The sequence below is a fragment of the Kryptolebias marmoratus genome, linkage group LG1 (genome assembly GCF_001649575.2).
Source record: "Kryptolebias marmoratus isolate JLee-2015 linkage group LG1, ASM164957v2, whole genome shotgun sequence".
NCBI classification, from domain to species: Eukaryota; Metazoa; Chordata; class Actinopteri; order Cyprinodontiformes; family Rivulidae; genus Kryptolebias; species Kryptolebias marmoratus.
The window spans coordinates 28,669,933-28,680,610 of NC_051430.1; the positions used below are offsets into that span (position 1 = coordinate 28,669,933).

At 40.5% G+C, this 10,678-nt stretch overlaps 1 protein-coding gene across 1 annotated transcript in view; it reads left to right on the plus strand.

The window, feature by feature from the left end:
- The first annotated feature begins 372 nt into the window (after nt 1-372).
- The window catches only part of adamtsl2 (ADAMTS-like 2), a 29,870-nt gene continuing 19,564 nt past the window's right edge, over nt 373-10,678 (plus strand). The window contains exon 1 of the mRNA XM_017427791.3: nt 373-552. The gene's annotated coding sequence lies outside the window, so the exon portion shown is untranslated. The remainder of the gene's footprint in view (nt 553-10,678) is intronic.

Sequence of the window (10,678 nt, forward strand, 5' to 3'; positions counted from 1 at the left end):
TAATGATTACTTTCATTTATTGGTTCCTATAGTGTACTTATATAACTAAAATAGAGCTCATCAGTGTATGATTTGGCAGAAATAAGAAATAATCGGGTAACTAAAAAGTTCATCTCAAAGTAAGTTAAGAAATAAAGAAGGAGGGAAACAGTGTTGCTGAGTGCTTCAGTGGAAAGGCCAATAAACTCAGACTGATTTAGGAAGCAACAGTCCGACACAAAGCAGATCAGGCAGCCAGAGTCACTCCTCTGTTCCTCCCCTCCTCCCTGTCCTGCCACTCTGCTGCTCCTGCTGTCTGGGGAGGAGGAAGAGAAGGAGGAGGAGGAGGAGGAGGAGGAGGAAGAGGGATGCAGGGAAAGCACACCTTACCTTCCTCCCTTCTTTACTTCCTTCATCCCTCTCTCTGTTCACTCCACTGCAACAGCAGCACTCATCAGAACACCATAATACAACACTGCTGTCATTGGCAGGCTAAAACACACACACACACACACACACACTGAGAGGCATCCTCAACACAGACTGAGACGCCCTTGGACTGCTGCAGGCGAGGTAAATGGCTAACTACTTCTACCCTCCTCTGAGTGTGCTGCATGAAAGTTTGTGTGATTTCTGATTCAGTGTGTTGGGCCTTTGAATGCCTGCCTGAACTGTTGTGGTTTCCCTCTGCTCTGTGTGTGTGTGTGTGTGTGTGTGTGTGTGTGTGTGTGTTTACAAGGCAAACCAGAGCCAATGAGTCTTGTGTTTTGCACCAGACCAAAACAAATCCAGAAAATAATGCTGACTCGCTCTCAGAGGAGTGTGTGTTTTTGTGCAGGCATGCGTGCATGTGTATTCCTGGAGAGGCCCAAGTCTGACTGGAAGCTTGTCAGCTGTTGGGAGCTGTGTGTGTGTGTGTGTGTGTAAACTGGTGAGGTAGAGGCTCACATCTGTGCCAGCAATGCTTGTCGAACTGCAGTTTCTGGCTTTTTTGGCTGCAGCAGAGAGTTGCAGGGATAAAATCTCCACACCTCATCCCATGTAGAATTTCTGTCCGAGATTTCCCAGACAGAGCAGAAAAGTGACATCTGCTCATGCAAAAGGGCTCGTTTTGCTAAGAGCAGGAAAAATCTGGCTTATTGATGAAGTCAGAGAATGAGTCTGTGGTAAAAGCTCACTTCTACAATCAAATATGGACATCTGTCAAATTTAGTGCAGTTTCTCTGTAAAGAAAACCATTTGTCCTGACAGTTTATGTAGCACTGATATAGGCAGTGAGTGTCTGATGTAAGAACAATCTCAGTTTGAAGAATCAGGAAGAATTTCCCAAAGATCTGTTTAAACTGAATACCAATAAAATGGAGCTCTTGGTTGTGCTCAGGAGCGTTGGAGATCTTCTGCAAACAGATGAATACTCCATCTTTCCTTCCTCCGAGGTTCACCATCCTGGACTTCACTCTCTCCTTTATTCTCATTTTAGAAGTATAAAATGTTTTCTAATTTAAGAAACAAAATCTGCACTTCTTTTTCTCTTATCAATGATTAATGTGTCCTTAAATTTAAAAATTGTGAGTAAAAATCAGTGAAGAGCATCAGTTTACCTACAGAAACGGCCGAGGTGACTGAAAACCGGGTCAACAACGGTGACGTCCATGGAGGAGCCGTTTGGGATTGAGTTGGAAAAATGTTGAAAGTTCAGCAGAAGTTTTGCAAAAGCCGCATTTGATTATCGAGCTCTGTCATCGTGGCGCTCCACCACCTCAATTGATCTCCGAATATTCATTCTTGGCAGTTTTCGTACTCGGTCTTTCTTTTCTTTCACGTTTAGCAGCAGATTCACTTTTATATTGCCACCTAAATGTCTTCTCCGAGACTCTACGCTTGTCCGATTCTGCCAAATCTGTTTACCTTCGCAGACTACAGTCGGACTAATGTTGGTCAATCATTTGACTCAAGCTTGTATTCAGAGGATTCAGTCGAGTTTGAGTGCGTTCCAATATACCATATCTGGACTACCTTTAAATCAAACCATCTTAAGTGACTTCACAACCTCCAGTCTGGACCACCACAGTCAATTACTAATCATGACACAAGGTAAAGCCCTGGAAGAGCTTTGTTTTGTCCAGAACTCTCGTTGTCTTGCTTGAACCATTTCCTGGCAGCAGATCTTGATATTCTTTGTTCAGTTGGCTTCCAGTTAAAATCAGATCCATCACAAGATCTTCTGACACGCCTACAAATCCTTTCAAGGCCTTACTTCACAATACCAGGACGTCCTTAACCATTGCAGCCCGAACCAGAACCTCTGCAAACTTTCTGTGACAGAAAGAGCTGTTTGAGTTGCAGCCCTGACCATTGAAACATTTAAACACATTTAAAAACCTTGTTCAACATCATTTACTCACCAAAGCTTAGTCTCATTTAGCTCGTCCTTCTCACCAGACTGTGGCTTTTTTTAAATTGGTGGTTAATTTTTGTTCTAGTTTAGCTCTTTTTTTTAAATATTGGTTCTAGATAAAATTGATCACTGCTAACAGTTCCTCAAATCCGGACCCATTGAAGAGCAAATATCCGCCACCTCAAGCAACTAAAACTGAACTCAATTTACTCAAGTATTTGTACATCTTAGTATTTGGCACCATTTTTTCATACAGAAAATAGGGAGCACCTGTCCAAATGTCCCTGTGTTAATGCCTTTCAGGTGCAGTTTTAAATGAAAAACATAATTTCTTTATTTACATCTAACAACTGACAAAGATGACACAGTTGAAAGTGTTGAGTAGCATTCCTCAGCTTTTGTTAAATGATAACGCAACACAATGACATAATTCATCTCTGCAACTCAAATGCATCTTAAAACAACTTTTAATCTGTCTTCCATTAATAAAAGTTTGCACGTTTCTGACTTATTGAACATAAAACTCTAATCTGTTGACTTGCCTCGAAGAACGACAGCTTTAAACCACTTTGATGTTTTTTTTTTCCTCTTTCTTTGCAAGGGTTTTTAATAAACATGAACTGAATGTGGTCGTCTTCCTGGGAAATCCAGTTCCGAAGAGTGAGTCAATAAATAGTTCAGAGTTCAACTGTGAGCAATTTAGCACAGTCTTTGTTTACCCCTGGGGGGCAGCTTCACTCCTCCAACCTCTCTTCAGCTTCTTAAAGAGCCTTGGTAACTCATTCTCTGATTCCTTCCTCTCCCCGTGTCTTTTATCCTATGTTTTTGGACTTCTGCTCCCATCCCCTTTTTTCAGTTATCATGTCTGCTTTAGGAAGGGACCACCAAGGGTTAGGCTCATAAAGCAAAACGCAAAAGTAATGAGTCTGCGTCTGGACAGGCAGACACCCAAACCAACACACTCTTGTCCCTGACCAATATGAGCTTCAGAAGGCAGACAGTCACACACTAGGAGTTCTCTAATCACCACTGTGTCATACCGCTTTTCATTATTAAGAAATTTTAAGAATTCAGTGGTCACTTAAGCAACCCTTAAGCTGCTGCTCTGCATTCTGCAGAAGCTATTTTCAGGATTTAAAGTTTTCCTGTCAGCTCCTCTCAGGTAAGTGATGCTCACCTGACCTTCGTCAGTGCACTTTTTATTATAATTATTTACTAAATGCTTTATTTAAAGTAGCAAATCAGGAAAACCTTAGAGGTAGTGCATGGTTCAGGATCTGCTTCATATCTGTTTGTGTTAGCTGGTACAAACTGTAGCATAAACAATGCAAAAAATTCTGTCAAAAAGTCTTTTTTTGTTGCTGCTCTTGCATTAATATGATGTATATTATAAAGACTCTGTGACACAACGTGATGAGAAGATAATATTCTAACTTTAATGTTGTTTTTCTGAATAATTTAGAGTGCCGTATGAGTGTGATCTGATTCTCATTTTAGAACTGCTGGCTTCTTTTTTTAATTCCTTAAAAATTTCTCCCTTTACTTTTTTTTTAAAACTTTTGCATTTGCAACATTCTTTGAAGGAATGCGTATTGTTTACATTTTAAAGAACAAAACCTGATCTGTTAGCACTCATGGGATGACCACACCAAACTGTAGGTCAATATCTGCCTGACATGCCGGCCGGCAATAATTAGGAATAAAAAATCAACAGAAAGAGACCAGGAAAATACAGCAGGGGATATATTTTTTAGACTACTGGCTTCATCTGAGCCACAGAAAACCAAACCAAGGTGGAAGATATTATGCAACAGATTGCTCTTATTAGTTGGTTGAGCACCTTCCATGGAAGTTCGCCCTCTGCTGTGTTTGTATAATTTCGTGGAAGAGTTGATAAGTTGCAACGACAGCGTTTCAGACGTTGTTCGTCCCTCTCTGCAGCCCGCAGTGATGAACGCATCGTTTGCTGATCAGCTGTTTGCAGTTGGGAGTTTTGTTTTGTCTTTTGTCTCTTGGGAACGTGATGTTTTCCTCTCCTATCTGTTTCTTGGCTTTGATATGAGTTTTTTCACTGTAAAAAATGTGACATAATGTTTTTAGGAATGCCGTGCAGAGGAGACGTGTACACTGATGGTATTCTTAATATGTTGTCTTTTTCAAAAAAGCCATTCAAATGTGGGAAAATGTCTCTTTTTTCATCAGCTACAGTAGCTGCAAAGTGTAAAGTAGCCAAGTTAAATCAGTCTAACTACAGAAAACAGTCTGTATTTTGAGAGCATTTGGAAAGTGTTTCATTGATACTTAGTTCCATGTCAAATAGCAAAGTTGTAGTTGCAGATGATATGCTGCTTTGGTTTTGATTGCCATCAATGTAAAACGGGAACAAATGAGTGGAAATGCTCATTTTCTCTGAAGGCGCTGCAGTAAAACACAACAAAAGCACATTTACTAACTGTGACGTCTCATATTAAGGCTTTGGATCTGACAGCTCTCCTCACAGAGTCCAAAGTGATCAATCTGACCTCTCTGCAAAACACCAGGAAGTTCATTCTCAGTCCCACTGTTTCTGCAGTGCTTTGGGATTTTCTGCAGGATTTTCCCAAATGTGCCAATCGAGCCCAGCAGTAAATGAGGCAGGCATTACAGAATCATACGAGACATAGAACACAACTCAGCAGCGTTGAGGTGGAGCGCTTGCTCGTAAAATGTGTGCCAGACAGCTCTTATTCTAAAGTCTATGGCCGGCTGGCCGTGCAGACCGTCTGTCATCACTGCATCACGCCAGTTTCAGTGCTGGCTTTCCTTTCAAAGAGCAGTTACAGCTCTTTGACTCCCTGTCCAGCTCAGAGGCATCACAGTGGATGGGTTGACTTTAATCCCCTTCCTGCCACCCTGATTGTTACATAAATTCCACTCTGGCACAAGGGAAGATACTGGATGCAGCTTTAGTTTCTCACTCTGAAATGACAATGCTCTTCTAACAATGATCATCTAATTATTTACCTGGTGTTAAAGTGTCTATAATGGTTGTATTATAGAGATTAAAACAATGTCTTTTATATAACTTTATAATGAAAAGACTAAATGTGATCCAGTTCTGAATGACATAGTTTCCTCTCACTGAATTTGGTTTCTCGGTCCAACTTCTTTTGTGTCATTTTGAGGTTATTATGTCTTGTCCAACGTAAAAATAAATAAGTTCCATAGCTCTTGAGAAAAAGGAGGAAAAGATTTATTAGATTGTAAAGTTTGGTGGATTTATTTACAAACATTCGAAAAGGGCAGGCAACAGCCAATAATATTATGAAAAAGAAAAAAACTATGACAGCCCACACGCCTATAAATAGCCAAGATAATTTCATTAAAATTACTAAACTAAAGTGATCTCATTATCTAAAATAAACAGAAGACAGGATAAATAAATGTCATCCCGTAGACCTATAAACTCCTAATCATCATCTCAACAATTCTAAAAACTAAAGTTAAGAGTTAAGTGGCTGTTTTAGAGAATAATTGATTCCATTATGCAGTAATTTGTTGCTTTGGAGTCAGTTCTGTTCAAGCCTGCTGCATTAATCTGCACACCACAATTAACAGATGACATTAAAGACAAATTTACACCTTGAAAACGTCTCCACTGGTTTTCTATTTTGTCTTTTTAATAGGTTGAGGAGCTCCAGCCCCTGTTTTTTTTCCAAAACCAAATTACTTGTTGCATTCATTTTAAAAATTTTTCTGTTTTTCTGTATAGTTTAACTTCTTCTGCCGTGCTTTTTAAGCCATTCATATATCAACACATTCAGCTCATTCAGGAGATGGGTGCTATGGCTTTTGATTTTGGGGAGTTTTATGCTTCATATTAAAATATTTAAATTTATTTACAAATATTTCCTCCTCAGAAATAGACTGAGATCTCTTCAGTCCTTTTAAAATCATTCAGCTTCATGCTCGCTCTATTTTGTCTTCCTGTGCTACTTTGAGCTTTTAGCCACAAATTTGTTACTTTGAGCTTTTAGCTTGCCTTGTGCTACATTTAGCTAGCCTTTTGCTGCTTTTAAATGACATTTACTACTTGTAGCTTCTATACAGGCTTTTGCAGCTTTTGACTTTTAGCTGGTGTTGTTGCTCTCTTTAACTTTTATCTAGTATTCAGCTCTTTTTTTCCGTTGTTTGGTTTCTTTATAGCTTCTTTTGCAAAAAATGCAGTTTCTCTAGTTTATGGTTTGATTTAAAAACACGTAAAAAAGCCACCACAGGCTGACACAACCTAAAAGGAAGCGGTCCATTTACTAACTGTATAATTGCTTGAATATTTCAGCCATGCAGCGTTTTAAACCTCAGTAAAGTCTTCATTTAAAAGCTGTGATATTCATATTACAGGTGTCCACCGCTGCCTGGATGAGATCCAGTGCTGGGTCATAAATGTTAAGCACTGCTCTGATATATTGGCCTCAATCCGGCCTCTCAGGGGATAAACTTCTGCTGTCTGTCTGTCTGCTAAGGTTACTAGTGTTACAAAAACAAGACGGAGAGGCGAGGGGCCCCAGGGGTCCGCCAGGGTGGGGACGGCACAGGGAGGGGGAAGGCAGAGAAGATGAGGGAACTGTTTACTTTTTTTTTTGCCCTGCCCGTCTGCTGCGAAACGACAGCAGAGCGGAGGAGGAAAGAGGAAGACCCTGTCTGGACGAAAGTGAGGCAGCAGGCCAATTTTGTGTTTAAACCATAGAGACCTACAGAGGAAGGGATGGAAACATGCAGAGGTGTGCTTTCTATAGGAGCAAGGTCTTTACTTTGTGCTATTTGGGCTCCTATTCTTTTATTTCAGTATCTTTGGCCTCAAGATTCTGGACAACTAGTTCACATCTAAAGGCAACTACATAATTTCTGTGTCCATGAGCCAAATTTGCACCTTTGCACCCAAGTGTTTAACTCATTAATCTGTTGTTTCACAATTAATACCAATAGGTGGCGATGATGAGCTGGTTTGGCAGCTGTCTCCACAAAAGAAACGTCTGAGTGAATTCCCAGTAGGAATTTTTACACAAATTATGTCCTTTTAGTCTCTAAATGTGGAAAAGTACAGTATCTTCCCAAAGGAATCATTCACGTTTTTTTCCCCTTCTGCTCATGAGCATGAGGAAGAGGAAGAGGAAGCATGAGGAAGGTTTCAGACGAACGAGGACGGGGTGGCAAAAGTGAAAACATTTTAATTAAATAAATTCAAGACATGTTTTTCAGGGGAAGATGTTCTGGCAAAGAGGAATAATTTAGTAATATATGTAGAAGTAAAAAAAAAAAGAAGAAAAATGTTAATTTATTGACATGAAAGCACCCAAAGGAGCAGTTTTGGTTCTGGACATGGAGCGTCGGTGGCGTGGTGAGTTGATGGAGGATCTTAGTGTAAATTCATACGGGAGGCACCAGATTAGGGAACAACAATCTTTTTATTAATCAAAAAAAAGTAAAAAATCTGTGCAAACATATAACAATAGCAGCAGTGATCCAGGAATAAGCTTAAGAAACCAAGGAGAGGAATTACTGCAGGTGAGCTACTTAGAAAGAGAACAGGTGGCAAAATGTCAAGCTGGAATGAAATTCACTTTATTATGGCCTGAAAATACAGGACTAATCATCTGCACAAATATGTCACTCCTATAAATAAGGAATGAACCTCTTACTAAACAAACAAAAGCTTTGCAGAACAGTCTTTGCATTCAAAGAACTACATCTATCCAAGAAACCAAAGAACACCTCAAACCCAGAACATGAATAAAATAATAGTTTAATCGGTCCACTCTACTAGCTGAATGGGCAGCATCCTGTACTTCATATTGGCCCTAATGTGCCGTGTATTTATTATAAGGGTTTTCATAAACAGTTGTTTAAATTTAAATGATTCTGAAGGACTTTTGAAGAACGTTAATACTGCCTGGTACTCCAGCATATGCCAGCTTAGAAATTTGGAACTTTTGCCATATTTAGGTCTGTGACAGAGTCCGTTTATCTCATTTTACCTTTATGAAACCAACCGGGTAACTGGTTTAAATTCAGTTTATTTATATAGTTCAAAACAAAGAGTAAAAGTTATTTATCTAAGGAAGCGAACAGATCGCCACAATCTTTCTCCCTGAGCAGCACGTTGGCGACAGCAGAAAGGAATGACTCCCTTTTAACGAGAAGAACCCTGCAGCAGAACCAAAACCAGAGCCAGAACCAGGCTCAGGATGCCGTCTGCCTCGACTGTCCGAGTTTGAGAGGACCGGAAAGGGACAGAAAAACAAAATGACTGGTCCAGGTGTGGTTTCTAGAAGAAAGAAAAAGGAAAACTCAGGTTAATGATAGAAATAATTACATATACAAACTAAAGCATCCTGCAGGATCCCACAATATTACACGAGATCAAGCAACATATTATAAGGTTTGACCAAAACTAATAAAACTTCAGCAACAGGATGTGACGTTTTTATGCGTCACGCTGGAATATCTGCATACCTGTCTGTGCACGGGCGCATGCACAGGAGCTAAAGGGAGCTTGTGCACGAGTCACGCCACTGGCTGAGCGTATACAGACATGTAGCTGTGTCGGACAACGTGTCCGTCTCCTCTGCGAGTGTGTGAGTGTGTGTTTGGCAGCTGGCCGGGCTCCAGCTGTGTCTGGTTGGATAATGAAGTCCAGGTGCTGCTGCTGTGGCTGCTTTAAGACACCTGTCACCAATATTTAGTAAAAGCCAGACTGCAAAGAGGACGAGACGAGCTCTTTGCTTATTTTAATAAGGCTGTGTTACTGAACCTGAAGACACGGAATATGCTTAGAGCTCTTTCCTAAAAAGCTATCAATATGTGTGTGTTCAATATGTACACTGCTCTATTGATATTTTTCTCGATTGTTCAACTAAAATTTAGTTTTATGTAAATATTTAATTCAGTTACCATATCTTAGTTTTGTCTTTTTTCAGGGCTGACACAGATCACTTTAGAATTGGTTAAAAACAACACAACACCCAGCTGAGACTTGCAAATGATTGTAAAATGTAAAAATGGGTTTGTGCATAATGCATGTTTGTATGCAGGTCTGTTTAAAACACATCATTTAGACAATACAAGGAATTAATCCATCAAAATCAGGCTAATCTAGGTTGTTACCTGTAAATTTACAAAGGAAAGCAAGACTTTGTTGGAATGTTTTGACATTTCTTGTGTGTTTCCAGGAAAATTTCCCACAGAAAACTGTTGTTTTACTCAAAAAAAGTCAGAGGTTTTACTTAGTTATAAAGCTTTTGGGTACCCTCCTTTTCCTGTGTGTCTGTGTCTCTTCTCGCCAGCCTTTACCTACAGACATCTACATTTCCTTATAGTCTAAAGGGCTAAACAAAGACCTACCTGTGTAGCTTCCAAGGAAACTTACCTCCATCCTTCCAGCACATTGGGGCTTGTTTAACTTTTTAATGGGCCCCTTTGCTGTCCAGCTCCCTTGTCTTCACCACCTGAGGCCTCTCAGCAGCCTGTCTGTGTCAGCCTCCACCTGCCAGCAGCTGCCTGCGTCGCCTGCTCGCACGTTCAAATACCTGCAGCCGTCGCGCCGCTGTTTGGTCTGAGAACGCACCTCCACCTTCTGTGGAAAACCGACGGCGCTTAGTGGGTTATAGCCAGACCAGAATTCACTTGATGTTCAGATACAAGCTTTATTTGAAACAAGTCCTGATGTTGAACTTAAATTGCCCTGAATTCTTATATTGTTAGAATTACAAACGTTTGTTGAATAATTGTTGCTTTTCAATAAGTTTGGGTTGAATATTTTGGGATAAATGATGCTCTTCTTCATCGTCAAGCCTTGTGGTTTGATCCATTGTCTCAAAAAGTCTTGTGTTGGATGAACTCTTCAGTGATTTTCTGTCCAGTAGCACAGGTAAAGAGTCCAGCAGCACTTCAGGTTAGATAAAACACCCACATCTCAGCAATAAGCTTTCATTTACAGCCCATATAAGTGCTACAAGAACTCATTAGAGATTGAGATATTTCCTTTTGTACCCCTCAGTCTGTGTCCAGAATTTCCATCTGTGTGATTTTGATTAAAAATAAATAAATGAATAAAATCTTGCATGACGAAGTGCAGCCCGAAGACCCCTTATGATGAACATAAATATTGGACACAGTGTTCCCTCGCCCGGACGCGGGTCACCGGGGCCCCACTCTGGAGCCAGGCCTGGAGGTGGGGCATGTTGGCGAGCGCCTGGTGGCCGGGCTTTCACCCATGGAGCCCGGCCGGGCACAGCCCGAAGAGGATACGTGGGTCCCCCTTCC